We start from the raw sequence: 18,591 nt of genomic DNA on the forward strand, positions 1-18,591 counted from the left end.
TTTCCCAAGTGGCCAGGTGAAAGAATTAGAAATCTCACAAAAATGTGTGTCCAATGACCGACCAATTTTGCAGTCTAGCCCTTGCCAGGACTTACCTAAACATATCTGCAATTCCACTTGAAATCTTTGAAAGTCTCCTGTAAAAGTAATTGAAAAGAGTAACCTGCTAATATTCTGCCATTTGKTTGAATTGTCAGTAGTACTGTTTCTATTTTCCTTGACGTTAGGGCTTTCACAATTGGGATACTCAGAACTCAACATCAAGATCTATGTATAAATAACTGTAATGTAGCTTTTTTTCCCCCCAATCTTTTCTTTTCTCTTGGCAAAGCAGTCTTCCTTTTTTTTTTTTTTTTTTTTTTTTTTTTTTTTCCTTCACTGTCATCATGGTGCTGATCTTAAAAACTGTAAAATGGCAGAACAGTAAGGACTTTTAGCAGAGGAGCACAGCCTAGCAATCCACTGAAAAAAAAAAAGCCCTTATGGAGGATTGTTTACCAGATGCAACCCTTTTGCTGATCATTTCCTCTAGTGCTGAACTTCCTAAAGAAGACTGAGGATGACTGTTATGAAGAGCCATAAGTTTTTAGAGTGCTTTTTTTGTTTTGATTTTATCTGGTATCACTCAAATATAAGAGGCAAAGCCAGCAAAGAAGGGAATAAAGATGAGTCATTGGATAAACATATGGTCCTTCCTGCCTAAGAATTTCTCTGAGGTCAGCCACAGAAATCCTCTGTCTGCATCAACAGGGCAAGAGAAGAAACAACAGCACAAAGACAGGTCACAGAAAGAATCTGCAGACTGGGTACGTTTCCCTTTGTAAATCAGCAGCACCTTCCCCCATGAAATACCTCATTGGTTCTGGAGAAGGCAGAAACATAGAAAGGAGCTCACAGCTGATGACAACAGTTAGTAGAGAAGGAGTTTCTCATATGATGCATTACAGAGAGAATGAATGCTGAGCAGATGTGATGATAGTTTTCAAAATAAGTATGGAAAGTTGTAGAAAAAGCAGGTGGACTCATACATTGAGCCTTTTTCTTAACACAGGAAAGATGGAATTTGAATGAGATTGTAAAGGCAGCAAACATTAAACAAATGGAATTATTTTTAGAACCGCTGATTAACTTGAGGAATCTACTGTCACTGGCCACTTCTTGAAGTCAAGAGCTTATACCCAAGCAGATTAGGAAAAAAAAAAAAGAAAACACTTAATAAACACTCTCAATTCTGGCTACGTGGGCTTCTTCTTCATCCTGTAGACCGCTTCTGTTGTATTTTCTACTTGAATGATAAACTAGTGAAGATGTTCCTCGTACTACAACTAAACAAGCTCATCCTTGCAACACAAGATTTTTAGGTAGGAATAAAAATTCCTAAAAAAACTTATAAATATGTCAAAATTAACTCTTTTTGGCACTTTGCTCTCAAACACTCATTGGAGACCACTGTTGGAAAAGGGATGTTAAACTCAGCTGAACATTATTCTGATTTAGTAGGATAGACCTTTCTCTATACAMTGCTAGTTTTTAGGAGACTGCCCCTTGCTTGAGTACAGAAGATTAACAGAATGGGAATTGCACAGACATTCACTAAAATCTTAAGAAAAACAAGAGCTGAAATGTAAGTTAAATGTTCCAGCTGTCCACAGTTTGAAGAATAAAGAAAAAATTTAAATGAACTCACTCGAAATAATGAAGTCTGGCTAAAAACCATCTGGAGAAGAACAGAGTTTAAAATCTGGAGTTACTCTGAGTACTGAGTCTGATTCCAGTAAAGCTTTAGTGCAATTCCAGTAGAAATCAATTTTCCCTGCTGTTGTTTTCTCTGAGAACTATGTTTTATACCCAGTTGTGCCCCTGCCCTCCCTTGTAGAAAATAGTTTGAAGTGGATTTAAATAAGAATAACAGATTGACCACCAGTACCCATTTTGAATACACTGGAAAGTGGTGCAGGTCTCATGAATGCAGGAAACAGTTGATGCTCCCCAAAACTGTTTCATCCAGAAACTCATATAAAATTAAAAGAAAACAAATATTAAAGTCTAAAATCTAAATATCAAGTTACAAAGCTGAACAACAGAAGTTCCTGTTCAGTCAAATCTGGGYTTCCAGAACCCAAGTGAGTAGATAGGTTTTGTCTACAAGCTTCTACAAAACACTGTTACTGAAATCTCCTATTGGAATATTTTGCTCCATCAGGAGTAATCTTTTTTAATATCAGAGAGCCAATTGAAGCAGTAAAAGACAAATGATGCTAGAAACTATTACCRGAGGGGCACAGGTGTTGACTTAACATCACTTTGGTATTGTACTATAATTTATGTACCACAATTGTACCAGAGTAACTTGACTGGGGCAAATCTGCATGCCAAAGCCACAGTGTCCTGATAATATACAGGTATGTCAGATGTACTTGAAAACATATTTCATGTAAAAACTCAGATGTACTATGATTTCTTTCTAAAACAAGATCACACAGCAGACACTTCTAACAAGTGGATTATTTAATTAAGACAGGATAACAAATTGCTCTCAAGAAACTCCTATTAACATGAAAAAGATTTCACTTCTGATGTCTTCAGCACATGAAACTACAAGAAAGTATCTCCCAAATGCTGCACACAGGATTATTTGATAGAGATTGCAAGGTGATATGAAGTGCTCCAACAAATTGTGATAATATTAGCAGACAAAACATTAAACAAACAACAAAAAAWAAGAAAACAAAGGGAAAAAAATTTAGGGTTTTGATGTGACAACCAAAGCAGAAGAGTAATAAAACATACAGTAATAAGAYTGAATGAACATTTTTGGGGAAACACTTCGACATATTGTGAGTCAAATAACAAAGTCAGCCAACACAAATGGAAGCAAAAGAAATGCTTGATGTATGACAATAGAAGAACGTTGTTAAGTTTGTAAAATCAGATTAGCAAGAACAAATAAGGGGTGGAATAAATTAGCCTCATTGMAAAGGAAGAAAACCCTATACAAGCAGATAACTTTGAAATATGGAATTATCATGGCTGTCACCATATCAAAGAAAAGGTGACATGAAATAATTGCACAGTCATAGGATAGAGGGATTTGTCTTTCTGAAAGCACACACTCAAATCAGCTAGCTAGGGAATTAATTTTGTTCCAAATTAAGTTGATTCCTAGTACAATATAGGAGACTGCTAAAAAGAAATTTTCTGATAAATTACCAGTGCATGTTTTTGTTAGATTAAACCATATGCTCAAGCAAAGGGAAAACACAGACTGGAAGGATTTAAATTGCTACAGTTACATCAGCCTAAGTTATTAAAAGAGCAGAGAACTTTTTACAGAAAAAGTCATTATTAATTCAGCAGAAGGAAACAGATTGCACAAAAACAGTATTGCAACAGAAAATAGACTTTTATTGCCCCCTCGAGGTCTTGGGATATTAGGCAGGGGCTTCCTGAATACAATYGCAGAACAAAAATATGAGCAATACATTTGCCAAGAACCATCTCATTGATATTTCTACCAAAACTGCAGATGACCTGAAAGCAAGAACTGGAAAATAGAAAGAAAATAAATAAATAAACAGGAAATGTCAATATTGAGAAAAAAAWTATGAAAATATGTGTCTGATTAGGGTCACGAAAAAAACTTCTCTTATCAAAAATAGAAGGGTGGTTTTGATTCATATATTTCAAAATTTTAGAGGAAAAGTTTCTGGTTTAGACAAAGAATTTGTAACTGAAAAAGAATAAAAACATGTGACGTACAATATGGATTTTTGAAAATGATTTGGAACATATTCTAGGGAGAAATTAAACTCTCAGCTTCATTCAAATGAGAATCTGTATAGATCATACCATTATTTGTGGAAAGGATGGTAAAGACCAGAAGACATGATAAGTCTCCAAACTCTATTGATAAACTGCATGGACTATGCRACACAAAAGAGTCAAGTGGTCATTTTCTCAAATGATTATACTCCCACCAATTCCAGTAACTCGTATCTTCATTCTGTCATTATTTCTTCTTTTACCTTTTGTATACACTCTCAATATAGATCATATGATCTGAAATGGAATTTGATCCTTATCCGTTTATACTATGTCTACCACACAAAATTGTTATCAAGAGCAATGTCAAAAGCCTTTCAGCAAGRACGTTGAGATGGATTGAGAACTAGCTGTATGGTAGAGCTCAGAGGGTTTTCATCAGTGGTGCAGACTCTAGTTGGAGCCCTGTAATTCACGGTGTTCTCCAGGGGTCAGTCCTTGGTCCAGTCCTGTTCAATTTATTCCTGGTTGAAGGGACAGAGTGCCCACTGAGCAAGTTTGCTAATGATCTGAAAATGATACACCAGAGGGCTGCGCTGCCCTCCAGAGGGACTTGGACAGAGTGGACAAATGGGTGGTGAGAAACCTCATGAARTTCAACAAGGGCAAGTGCAAGGTCCTGCACTTGGGGAGGAATAACTCCATGGATCAGTGCAGACTGGGGACTGACCTTCTGGAGAGCAGCTCTGCAGAGGAGTACTGGGCATCATGGTGGATGACGAGATGACCATGAAGCAGCACTGTGCCCTGGTGACCAAGAAGGCCGATGGGATTCTGGGGTCCATTAAGAAGAGCGTCTCCAGCAAGTCAAAGGAGGTGGTTGTCCCCCTCTACTCAGCCCTGGTGAGGCCACATCTGGAGTACTGTGTCCAGTTCTGAGCTCCCCRGTGCAAGMGGGATGTGGAGCTGCTGGAGAGAGTCCAGCACAGGGATACAAGGGTAGTCATGGGCCTGGAACATCTGCCCTATGAGCAAAGGCTGAGAGAGCTGCGCCTGTTCAGCCTGGAGAAGAGAAGCTGAGAGGGGATCTAATTAGCAACTATAAACACCTCAAAGGAGAGAATGAGGAGGATGGGGTCGGCCTCTTTTCAGTGGTGGACAGTCGGCCTCTTTTCAGTGGTGGATAGCAGAAATGGCCACACACTGAACCACCAAAAATTCCACAAGAATATAAGGAAAAATTTCTTGATAGTGAGGGTGACAGAGCACTGAAACAGGTTGCCAAGGGAGGTTGTGGACTCTCTTTCTCTGGAGATCTTCAAAATCCACCTGGATGCTACTCTGTGCCACATACCCTAGATGGCCCTGTGTGTGCAGGAGGGTTAAATTAGACGATCTCTAAAGGTCTCTTCCAACCTTAAGGATTCTKTGGAAAGCCCCAATATTAGATGCAAACTAAAGGGCACCTGASMAATACAGGAGTGATAAATTGTATCTTCTACTACATGCCTCTACATGTTAAACATGAAGTGTTCAGTTTGAAACATAAAACACAATATTTTTTGACTAACATTATGCTAACATTTCTGAAATCTCTGTAAATAAAAATTATGGAGCTAATATGTAGAAAATAGCCAGTATCTTAATAAATTAAGTATAAACTCATTTATGAAGAAAGATGTGTTTCTCACATGGTGCAGCATGTGAAAGTAGCAGCAGATACCGAGCCATGCTGTGCAATTACTTCAGGACTTATTAAAGTCAGGAAAGCAATGACTGTAAGAAGGAGTCAGAATGGCTACAAAAATGAGATCACAGCAGAAAATAGGCACTAGATCACTTTCTGCAGGCCACATCTGTGCAGAAAGTATTTAGAGGATGAGCTTCAGGATAGTGAGAGTCAAGGGACTGCTGAYGAGAGAACAGAAGATGACCCAGAGCTATTGAAAATATGTATATTAATAAATTGCTAATCTTGGGAGCTCTTTGTAGTTTAGTATTCATTTAAAGAATAATCCCCTTTATCATTTTATCTTCTTCACAAAGTTTAGCAAAGGCTGATTTAGAAAAGACAAGGACACTGTAGTACAATAGTACTTCTTGTTGTCTTTCTTCACAATAGAAAAGCAAAAAAGAGTTAAGTTCCATGATTAAGAAAGACTTCCATGTTTGCTCCACAGATGTTACTCAGTGCAATCATGTCCTGTCTTCAGAAAAATCCACAAGAAAAATGACTCATGCCAAATGAAAAGAATATTTTTTCCTTCCCAGGTAGCAATTCTCTTTGAGGTTAACCAGGTAAAAATGACTTCCCGTTTTTCCCACATTATTCTGTTTTGTTTCTAATTGATAAGAACTAGTGGCTTTGTAGTAGGTATATCATTTGCTTTGCAAATTGTAAAATAACAAATGTCCTAGGTGAGATTTCGCTTGTATTAAGTTGTTAAGTATATTTGTTTAAGTATGGAATATTCACAAAGATAAAAAAAATGAAAAAAAAAAGATTTACAGAAAAACAATGATAAAATTTGGAAAACTATTCTAATCATCTGCTAATTACATGTGTGATACTTACATTACATGTAATCAGCAACATACGTTAATTACTGACAATATTTAGTATACAGAGTACTACAGAGTAACAAAGTTTAGCAATCCTGATGGAAGAGTAGCTCTAAAAATTTCCCAGGCTCCATAAACTGAATACATATAAAAGACAGATTTCATAAGTATCAGTAGGTAATTGTATTCGTTCTCCCACTGAAGGGTACAAAATAGTAGTAATAGATTTATCAGTACTTAGAATCACAGGATCATAGAATCCTTAAGGTTAGAAGGGACCTCTAAATATCATCTAATCTAACTCTCCTGCACACGCAGGGTCCTCCAGAGCACATGGCACAGGGTGGCATCCAGGCGAGTTTTAAAGATCTCCAGAGAAGGAGAYTCCACAACCTCCCTGGGCAGCCTGTGCCAGGGCTCTGTCATCCTCACTGTCAAGAAGTGTTTCTTTAAATTCCTGTGGAACTTTTGGTGCTCAGCTTGTGGTCGTTTCCTCTAGTCCTATCGCTGTCCACCACTGTAAAGAGGCCGCCCCCTCCTCCTCACTGCCTCCCTTGAGGTATTTATACACACTGATCAGGTCTCCCCTCAGCCTYCTCTTCTCCAGGCTGAACAGGCCCAGCTCTCTCAGCCTTTCCTCATAGGGCAGATGTTCCAGGCCCCTGATCATCYTGGTAGCCCTGCRCTGGACTCTCTCCAGCAGCTCCACATCCCTCTTGTACTGGGGAGTCCAGAACTGGACACAGTGCTCCAGGTGAGGCCTCACCAAGATGACCTAGTACTCCAGATGCAGCCCACCATTTAATGGGAAAGCTGTGGGGTTTTTGTTTGTTTTTCAATTTCCTTTAAAGGATTGGTTCAGTTTCCAGTGGATTAAAGCAGAATATAATAAAGGACCTATGAGTACAGTACTTTTTAATACTCTATAGTACCCTATAAAAACCCCAAGAAAAGATCCCAGATATTAAAGTTTTCATAATAGAAACCAGGAATGTTCAGATTCTCAGATATAGTAATATCTCTAGCTGGAATATCATCCATGAAAACAAACAGATAACTGTTAAAAGAAGACCTCTCTTTATATTGTTGCGCCAGGCTGTAAAATTTGTTTAAGTCACTCACATTAGGGACATTTTTTCATAAAGACAGAGTAAATGTGTTTGACATATTTCTAGTCTTTGGAAGAAAACAGTAAAAAAYGGTAATTTAGAAAGTATCTGTAGCTTGTGAAAATGAAGACACAATGCACTGGAAAAACATTCCCAAAACTTGTCCTTGGTTTCTTCCCACTACCTTGAATTCCCTTCCCCCAGATGCTTTTTTGTCTCATCAGATCTTCCCAATGGAGTTCTCTCTTCTCTCTTTGSTCTTTCTGTAAGGTAGCCTTTCTCTGCAAATTTCCAGCAGTTGGCATTTTTTCAGCACAGTCCCTGCCACTGATTTCATTCAATAGCTCTTCTCCATTCTGGTGTTAGACATAATAGGCATGCCTTAAGTAAATTAAACTTGTAATGGTTCTTAAAGCAACTTAATCATCTCTCTGTTTGAATCCCTCAAGAAGACAGACTGCAGTTTTTAACTAGTTTAATATTGTCATTGCTGTCATCTTCTGCCTGGACAAATCCTAAACATGAAGATCTCCTGAAMTAGAATGACAATATTTTGTGCAAGACAAGCCCCCAAAACTTCAGGAACACATAACCAACAACCATTAATTTCCTTCAGTTTTAACAACAATGACTCTCCTGTGTCCTTATGGTTCTAAAAAGACATTGAGCTTCATGAGATTTATTTCTTTTTGTGGGAGACTGTAATCTACAGACAAAATGAAATATAATGTTTACAAATGTTTATTTATGGAAACAATATAATAAAGATGCCCTTGTTATATTCTCTTTCAGTCAGTTGCTGGGTACTTAAATACCAGACTGAAAAAGTTTTTTCTGTTGTTGTTGTTATTGCCATTAATTGAATATCACTTCTTTTCCTCTGTAGCTCATATCCACTTTACTTTTTCCCAGCAATGCTCATGAATCAGACAGTAACTATGAGAGGAGTCTTCTCAGTCAACTCAAGCAGAGCTGTGCAGGATCATGCTTAATACACTTGCCCTAGTCCCATTTCTTTTGTCCCATGCAAAGAATTCAGGATGACCGCCCTGCAGACAGAAATTTGTGTTTCAGGTCACAGTTGGAATTCCAGCATCTTAGGTCAATTTCAGCATCTTGTGCTAATGTTAATTTGCTGAAAGTATCTTAAGGTGTCTTCCAAAATTTTAGTTAAAATACTGTTGTATTATGTTGCTTAAATTTATATGAATTTCATATTACTAGACACTATATTTTTATGCTTGGCGTAATTAGCAAAAAGAGTGAAAGACACTCCTCTGGAGAGTATTCAGAGTAGTTAAGCCAGGAATGAATTCTGTCTTGGTGATTTGGAGGCAAAGACTTTGTTCCATATACAARTTCTTTGAAGTTTCCCTATGTAATTCAAACATGTGGTCCACAATTCCATTCCATTCCACCCTTAAAAAAAGTTCTTTTTGGAAAAATATTACAGAAATCTAGAGACTTTAGTGGGAAACATAACATTTTAAAAAATCTCATTTTTATCCAGCAACCTGAAGTCTCAAACAACTGAAATATATACACATATACATATATGTGCATTTTTAACAGCCACACATATAGTAAGAAATGATAAATTAAGGATGTGTTCTTTGCCATAAAATGTTTCCCTGACATTTTTGACATGCCAATATTTTAAAAAGTGATCTTACTATTTGCTGAGTAGTAAAGTAGTAAAGTAGTAAAACAATGCACTGTCATTCTCCTAACTCTTGATTACTTTTATTTTTTTCGCAAGGTAGAAAGAAACCTGCTTTCAAAGGAATGATAACAGCTTTGGAATAGAGTTCAGCTGCTAGCCATACTGACTGACTGAAAAGACTTTTCAGTCTATTTGGTACAACAATAATAGTTGAAGTTAGGGAACCATTTTTCTCATTCCTAAATATGTCCTAACACCAGCATGATTTTAACAAGACAGCTCTTCGTTTTTATTTCTTTCACTCATTCCTTGGGTTTGTTGCCAAGAGCAACACAAAGAATGCACCAGGGTGTCATAATAATCCTCCATTAAATCCCTAGTATTTAAATTTTAATGCTATAATTCAACAGCTGACAAAAGCCCATTGAGCAGGTCTAAGGAGAGGAAAAGAGCTGGTCCCATTTTCTCAGGGGGTGATGCTATAGCAACATGGAATGAATTTGGGGTCAGGGAACAAGCTGTCTCCAAGCTTTGTTTGCATTTCCTGGCTAAAAGTAGAATCTGGTGTTATAAATTTTACCAAAATAAGTGGTTATTCGGAGCTTCAGGAAGATATTTCCCTCTGTAAAACCTTCGCCTTAAAAAAAAAAAAAAAAAAAAAGACAAGAAATTACAAGAAATTCAGCAAACAGAAAGCGGGTAAACTAACAGATTATTTTAGAAAGCATCAGCTTAAAAATTATTTCAAAGTCTCTCTTCTGTCTTTGGTTTCCTTACCTTCCAGCACAAAGTATGCACCAGAACTTGAAATGATATAATGCACTAAGTACATTTTAAAGGCATAACACAAAGAGAGCAAAGTCAGTAACTGTGGAACCAAGACCTTTTATAATCATCAAAGACCTAGGGAAAGTCTGGCATGTCATTTGTTATGCTTAGCTGTCCGTGTACTGAAGGCTTTTGTGTTCAGAGGAATGTTGTTGGGTGGAAACAAATGAATACACCTGAAAGAMAATTGTACATTGTGTGAAACTTCGCTCATCAAGAGCTGCAAAACCCCCTGTGCCTCCTATTTTTATTTTCCAAACCATCTCATTTGCTCAAAATTAAATCTGAGCAAATTAAATTTGATGTTTTCAAAGCTGATTTTATTGTAGATTAACATAATACAGAATACTTGCATTTTTTTTTCTGTTAATTTCCAAAAATACTGTGGAGCATATTTTAAAGAGGAGGATTGACAATTTTTTTCATCATTATAGAGAATGAAAGATTATACAATAGSATATATAAGAAACATGTATCAGAAATAATGAAATACACAATTCTCTGTATGGAGAAACAGGTTTTCTCACTGAAACAGCTAAAAGCACTTTTATTTTATTTGAACCCATTGCAGCCCGCTGCCGTGTTTCCTTTTGCTGTATTTCCAGTCTGAAAGCTGCTGAGGATCACTAGCAGGGAGTCAGATCCCGAGGCTGTTCCTGCTGCAAGGACCTTTCACCTCAGGCACTTAGTGCTTAGAAGGGTGAGATCAGGGAAGATGGGTGCTAGTKTCCCGATGAAGGGTAGGTAAGATGATGCAGCTGCACTGTAGGAGGGAGGAATTGATGTGACAAGGCAGTAGAAATGTTGTGAAATGTTGGATATACACTTAGAGGTACTCTTTGAGAGGTATGTGTGTAGGTAAGAGCAGGATGGGTAGGACCTAGCAWAGCAGGAGTCCTTTGTGCAAGTGCTGCATCCACGATCTTTGGCTCCTTGTGTTGGTGATGGAGTACTAAGACATCTGGAGCAGGGCAGACCCTGCCCCTAACCATAGTGCCTGCAGACCCTTACCAAAGGTATGGTGCTTTGCTCTCTTTTTTTGAGGCTAGGAAACACTCCTTTCCCTTCTGCAGCAAATGCTTTCCAAGAAAACAAACAAACAAATAAACAGGACTATGTAACATCACTCTATGTGACTTCCAGCCTTTTCTCCTGCATTCATATAAATGGGAGAAACTGCTGAGAAATGACTGAACTGCTGCTCTCTTCACTGTACCTCTGGAATAAAATAGTATCTACCTTCCTGTCAGCTTACCAGTGAACTTGGAAGAACAAATGCTTGTTTTTCCAAGCCTGCATTTCAAACATATATAAACCAAAATTACATTATAGATGCTATCTATACTGCTAGGTTGTCCACTGCTAGGCTGTCCATGTACTGCTTATTGGAAATGCTGTATCTGTTTCTGATCTGTGTAGTGTGCATGTCCATTTTTTTGCCTGCTTTTATAACAATATTATTAAAATACTCATTCATGGTACTTTAATAACAGAGCGCCTCACGACTGCATTTTCTTTCCCATGCCTGCAAATTGCTTTCGAGTTCAATTTTGCTGTATCTATGATGAACTGATTTTATGAAAATTCCATTCTTTCACCTTATAAAGAACTAGTTTTCAATAGAAAAGCTGTGAGCACTGGAGCCCTACTCCAAAAGAGTTCAGCTCACTTGACTTCGGGGTCTTTAGAGTAGGAATGATTCCTGTCAACCTGCTAGAACTAAAAGGGAAGCAGTTCATGTGCAAACAGCCTTCCATCATTATCCTGGGAAGAATCCCACTGGGAGAATAAAGAGTAGCCATAGGAGAAAATTTTTGCAGTAATGGCATGTCATTCCCTTGACCYTCTGCTGATGTGTTCTGTTCTGTTATAGCTCAGGCAAGAAATATGACATTTTATTGTCTGAGATTTCCAGGCAAACATTCCTGAATGGGGTGCAGTTTTCATCGAGTAATTATCTATGGGACCATCCAAGAGAAAACAAGAAACTTCACTGTCATAACTTTAAAGCTTGGCAAGCTATAGACTGTGAGGTTCCTTTGTTAGCTATTTTTTATTAACATCCTCTATGCGTGTGACTGAACTGATTTGCATATTTAGTTTATTGGATTTATATATTAGCCACACTGATTATGATTATTTCAAGCARTGAAGAATAGAGGCAAAATTTCAGAAGGCTTGCCAAATCTTTAGAAAAATGTTTCTTTCATGGAGTTGCTTTTCTGTTGATAAAATAGAAAATCTGGCAGCCTGAATTCAGCAGCTCCTGATCTTTTGCAGCAATCACCTGTCACTCTGAAAAATGAGCTTCTCTTTCCCCCATTGCAGTCTACACCTACTATGCTAATTTTATGCTATTTGCTATAAAATTACACTATCCCCTTATACATGTAGCTGCAATATGCCTGAACTGATGATCTCTTCTGACAGCAAAGTACACAGGTGTGCATAAATGGCACCTTGTGTAGGATTTTCTCAGTGACAGTTCTCACCAAACAGCATTTCACTGTTTAAGTGCAGATGTTGGTTTGCTAGCTCTAATGCAGACCAGGGTGTTTTGGAAGACCAGCAAACTCAGGTCTCCAGCATGCTAAATGCAGCCATGCAAAAATGCTAGCCATCCAAACTTTGAAAAATGCTGCTTGAAGATTCAAATCACAATTCAATAAGTTGAATTCATCAACAAAATAAATGTATTCAGTGTAAAGTAGATAATATATGTGTTGGAACAGGAGAGTTGAAAGAAAAAAAAAGGGGGGGGGGGGACCAAGAGGCTTGCTGCTTTTATGATACTGTTCATTCTGTTCTGTTCATGTCTATTCTGTTTCTTCACACTTTGATGAGGAAAAGATAACAAAAAGAGACCTGTTAAAACTAATCAAAACTATATAGGTACGTCTTTCTCAGTTRCAGTAATGTCAATGTAATAGAACAATGACCTCGGCCTCAAAGAGCAGTACCTACTGTGCAAGTAGGTAACTATTAATAACATTACATTAAAAATGGAGGAAAATAAAGCAAAGGACAGTTCCTTGTCCAATGCCTTACCTATAGAAAGTAAAGGATGGACAGCCTCTCGATAACTGTGATTGCAACACTGCTGATTTCTACTGATTGCACTGTCCAAGGGCTAAAAGACCTGGAACTCCTGTATTGGAACCCAAAGGAAAAAATGYGTATTATTTTCTGAACATTTTCTTCAGTGTTTGCTTATGACTTCAGAAGAAAATGATGCATTTCTGAAGTATATCCAAAATGCCTGTCATGGATCCATGATACTAAACAGGTTTTTGGCTACACCTACTGGCCCTGGGTCCACTCTTTCCCAAAGGCATTCTTGTCAAGTAACTGATAGACCATTTGAAGGAACTGAACTCCTTAAGACCAAAGAAGCCTCAGAGAATACTGTGGGTGGTATATATAGAAGAATATAGCTAGCAGAACAAGGTCAGTGTTACCATTTAGAGACAAGGATAACTCAAAGCTCCCTAAAAGGCTTCCTTCAAGTTTCACATGCAGCTTTTTCCACAGTCCACTTCTAAGCACATTTATCAGAGAGGAATCCTCTTGAAGAGAAGAAAAGAGGTTTTCTACTATAAATGGAAATCACTAAAAACAATTAAATCTGATTAGAAGTATATCCTTATGTCCTTTCTTCTTTATTTCATACTTCCTAGACAAGCTTTGGCTTCTCAGTGTGAAAATCTAGATGGGAAGGGAAAAAGAGGCCTTCTTCACACTGAACATGCTGCTAAAGCAACGTAGAGGTCCCTAGAGAAAGACTATTCTCCCTTTTATTTCATGCAAGCATGACTGTCCRGAGACTCCATAGATTCCCATATTATTGCAGACAGGAAGGGGATGTTCAGTTTCCCTTTCTCTTGGTAGGTCAGGTAAAAATCTACGACTTCCAGGTGCAGCAAAGGCCTTTACATTTAGACTTAATGATCTTGAAGGTTTTTTCCAACCATAATGGTTCTATGATTCTAAGGAAGAGCAAATTAGATAAACACTGGATTTTCTTACTTTAAAAAAATGAGGAATAGGAACTGATTATCTGGAGAATTTGGGGAGATTTCCTTTAAAGGAGGTCTTGGAATACATAATGCTCAAACATTTGCCCAGTGGGACACAGGTATATCTGATCCTCCCTAGAGGCAGTGGGCTAGACTAGGTGATTTCTCTTCCTCTAATGTTGCTGGGTTTTGTTGTTATTTATAGTTGTTGATGTTTTCTTTATAATCCCTGCATTTACTGGGGGTTAATATATATTACATTGTTTTATGTCAGGCATATAACTTATTACAGCCCATGCCTTATTCAAACAACAGAGTTTTTCACTAATTATTTCTTACCAAAGCTCTCTTCCGTCCTAACTCAGTTCCTCCTGTTAAAAACTGGAAAGAATGTTACTCTACATTCAGCATCTTAGCACTTACAAAAATTTTTAGATTTCAGGAGTGAATCTGAGCTCCATGTAGCCTGTGGATGTGAAACAGGCTCCATATCACCTGTGATGTGAAACATAATTCATATCCAGTTCCTAAGTAATCAGAGAGCTTTTTTCAGGGGAAATATGTATCAACTTTTACCAACCACCATTCATCAATGGTGGCAAGGAAATAAAGTATAAGATATCTGAAAGAGAATAAGAAGCCACTTTTTAATTTATTTTTTCAATTTGTTTGAAAGTTGGTATATCCAGTTAGACARCAGTCTCCTAATAGTACTTTTCTATGACAGTAAGAAAAAGATATTTCCCATGACAAAATCAACAGTTATTGCATCCTTRAAATTTGACTTCAGGGTCAAACAAGTGCTTCCTGACAGTAAACAGTATAAAAATAAAATTAGGAGAAAACTTAAATTATGTTTCAAGTTCAGCTTGCAATCAGGAAATTTCTTCATCTGTTTCTCAGAGCCAACACTTTTATTAGCCGACAGTCAGTTCCAGGGAGGAATAGATGAAGTTTTTCTTCTTACTACTTGTTTGGACAAGCACATTCAGCCATGTCAAGGAAGAGCAAGTTGGTTCCCTGCATATCCACCACGAAGGACAAAGACAGACTCAAGTCACATCTAACGGCGAATACTTCAGTGTGGGTACAGAAAAGGCTTCCATATTTCCATTTTGGGTACAGAAAGTGCTCCCATGTTTCCATTTTGGAAATCCTAGGTGRAAATATATACACTGGTTAATACATTAGATTCTTTTTTGCATACATCAGACTAGATGCATGTGCAGACCTCCAATAGGATGGTCAGTGAGCCTAAGGTATCTCTAGAGACAGCTCACACAAGATCTGCAGCCCACCTGACCCAGACCTCAGGACACCTTGCCATCTCATACGGGACATCCTAGTCCACATTCCCTTTTTCCAAATCAAATTACCTTTCAGGCTGAGTACTGGCTCAGTAAAAGTAGATATGTCATAGAAAGCAGGAGAGCAAGTTGCCCTAGTGAAAAAAAAAAAAAAAAAAAGACTGAATTTCTGCAGAGATGTATTTATTTTAGTATGTACAGTCATTGTCTGCCACATGATTCAGGAAACAAAAACACTATGCAAATCGCTGTCCATATAGATCACACAGAAGAGCATCATTTTAGGAATCAATCTATTGTTTATAAAAGGAATGGCTGAATAAAAATTCCCATCTTAAGTTGTAAGAATATCTTCATAACTATAGATCTTATCTTGGCAAGGAATATTAGCACTATCAATTGAAAATGATAATCATTAATTTCTCAGATTATGATAGTAGCTCCTATTCTCCCCATTTCTCCTAGAGGCAGAAAAAGATCTGGGGTCTTGTCCACCACATACCACTGYCTCACTTCTAGAACAAGTACTGCAGGAGTGCAGCCAATGTTCCAGTTAAGTTCAGTAGGAAGTTTTCAGTGCTTTATATTGAGAAAGTAATTGTGACATTATGAACAAGCAAAATGAACCTGTTAGAAATCCAGRAGAGTCTGTTTCTGTGAAGTTATAATCTCTAAAGCCAAGTGATCAGTCCAAAATTTAATCAGCCCAAATGTCAGATTTTGGGAAGGCTTCAGAGTTTAATTTTTCATCTGCTACCCAAGCATTGCATGTTTATCCTTATATAGAGAGAGTAGGACCAATCACCTTCTGAAATGAAATTATGAAAGGAATAACTATGCCAAGGCAGATTCCAAGGTTTAAGGTTTCTATTTTTTTTATAACTTATTTTCACATACAAGAAAAGATGAGCCACACACAAGAACTGTACTCTGCAACTGGATCTGCTTTCAAGTCTGAATCTGAAGGTGGGATATGGACTGTGGATATTTTTAGCCACAAAATATGTGAACCACAAAAGTATGTAAACTACACACATATATTTGCCTGTTCTTTTCAAAGGAATTCTCTTCATTGCAGTAAAAAAAATATTGCCCACAGAAAATTGGCAGAGCAGTAGCCCATGTCCCAGCAGATGCCTATGGAATGTTCCTGACTGTTTTGCATGCAAAAATGTGCCATTATATAAATAGTGTTAAAATATTCAACCCTACTTTAAAAAAAAAGAAAGAAAAAAGAAAAAGGATCTATTCCCTCAAAAGTATATGTAGTATGAACAATAAACAATTTGATAATAAACCATCCATTCCTTCAATGCTCTTAGCAGCTGCTGCTTTAAAATGAACTTTTGCATAGCTTTTGATTTTAAAGGCACTGATTCTTTCTAGCATTGATTAAATTGTTGTTCCCATGKCCATACATTTTGAAATGACTTATAACCAGTTATTCCCTGTTAGATTAAGGAGGACTAGCTGTTAATTAAGGAAATACTTGGTGAGAATGTGTTTGATGCCATTTAGTGCTTATTTATAAACAATTTTGGATCTAATCATAAGCATAGGTCTAGATTCAGAAAACACATACATGAACACATAAGCCAGGCTCTCTTCAGGACAGTGCATAAATATATGCTGCATTTGTTGCATTTCAGTCAAGTCTCTGTCCCTGTTCTTTCCTATTGGCTATAGCTAATTACCACTTTGCTTAACATTGGATTTAAGCTCTTTGAATCATCATGTAAAGCATATCTCCTAAATAAAGTCTCCTAAATATGAAGACTTAAGTAGAATTCAAGTTGTCTTGAGTATGATGCCAAATGCTCAACTATGAGGTGGTGAAACAACCTAATGGGAATTAGGTATGCTTAAGTTGACCGTGTTCTCACATAGTTTTATGAAAAGACAATTATTGCCAAAATAATTACATAGGTTAATATTCAATAATATAYTTTTTTTGTATTCTAGAATCTTTCATCTGAGACTTTTAAAATATGGATCCAAGGTGTATGAATTAAGCCATTAAATATTCCTCCAAAAAGAACAACTATTAGCCCAGAAGAAAGAAATCTTAACAAGAAGTACATACATTAAACTCYTCCTTCCCTTTGAAGAACGATTACATAGCAGTGAGTTTTCTCAAACTGGTTATTGAAACTGTTTTAGTTTTTCTATGAACTGTGTTCAGCTTGGTCAGATTGCTTGATATTATAGATACTAAATTCAATTATTTTCAAATTCAAATAGTTTGCTTGTATTGTAATTCTGGTCCTCAGTGGAATCATGTCAGTTATAAACAACTGTCAGCTGTGAATGRCACATCCCCTTTGAAAATCTTTTGTTACTCATCTCTTTCTTCTCTCTATTCACCATTTTTATGTCACCATTTGTATGGACTTACCTATTAACTCTGAGCTGACAAATCTGCCTCAGAAAATGTCTCCCTCTTTCCTTCTTTATCTTCTTTCAGTCTGGCATTTTTCCCCCCAGACTTTGCATCCTGAATATCTCAAGTTCAGCTTAAGCTTGGTCTGACCAAACCCCACTCTTTTTTTATCTTACCTCCAAAACCCTTTCCACTTCTATTTTCTACGGCTGCCAAGAACACCATTCTTCTTGTCATCCAAACACACAGTCTTTGACTCTTCTTTTGACTTCTCTCCTCAGACTATGACTGCAAGCAAACAGCCAGCCACAGAAGTTATCTTGTTCAGCTCTGTGCAAGATCCAAATACCTTTTCCTTGAAATTTCAAACCTTACATAGCTCTGTCCCACTTATACTTTGAAAGCATCTCATTTAATCTTGTGCTTTATGTAAATAGTCATTGTAGGTGAAATTGCTCATGAAATTATCCTACTGTGTCGCTTGTAAGAAGCAAGYTTACTACAGCAGCAGTTGCAATGATGGTATCAATAATAATGGAATTTATATATGACAATTGTAAACTTATCTTACTTCATAATGYTTTTATGGTCCTCACTATGTTTTTCTCTACTATTACATTTCCCATACTAACTGTTTGTAAACAAAGATTGTTAAAATTTCCATTGTTTTTCTTTTTCTTCAGCAAAGATTTGGTAGTGTGAACTTATGTATAAATACAGACAATGTATAAAATTCTCTGGCAAGTAGATTTTAGTGGTTAGCATTTTTCTTTGGAGCAGATTCTATGCCAAGGGAATCTATCCTTGATATGGAGGCAGTTTTGGTGACTTCATAATGCTTCCTTGTTTTAGAAGGAAAAAGCCTTTTGAAATGGCTTTAAAAATGTGCTACAAACATTCATGAAAATAATAATTTTTCATTGTTGAATTCAGCAGGTCAAAAGGTGAAATTACAATAAGCTCA

The sequence above is a fragment of the Nothoprocta perdicaria genome, unplaced genomic scaffold (genome assembly GCF_003342845.1).
Source record: "Nothoprocta perdicaria isolate Ctin4 unplaced genomic scaffold, notPer1 scaffold_52, whole genome shotgun sequence".
In the NCBI taxonomy this organism is placed as follows: Eukaryota; Metazoa; Chordata; class Aves; order Tinamiformes; family Tinamidae; genus Nothoprocta; species Nothoprocta perdicaria.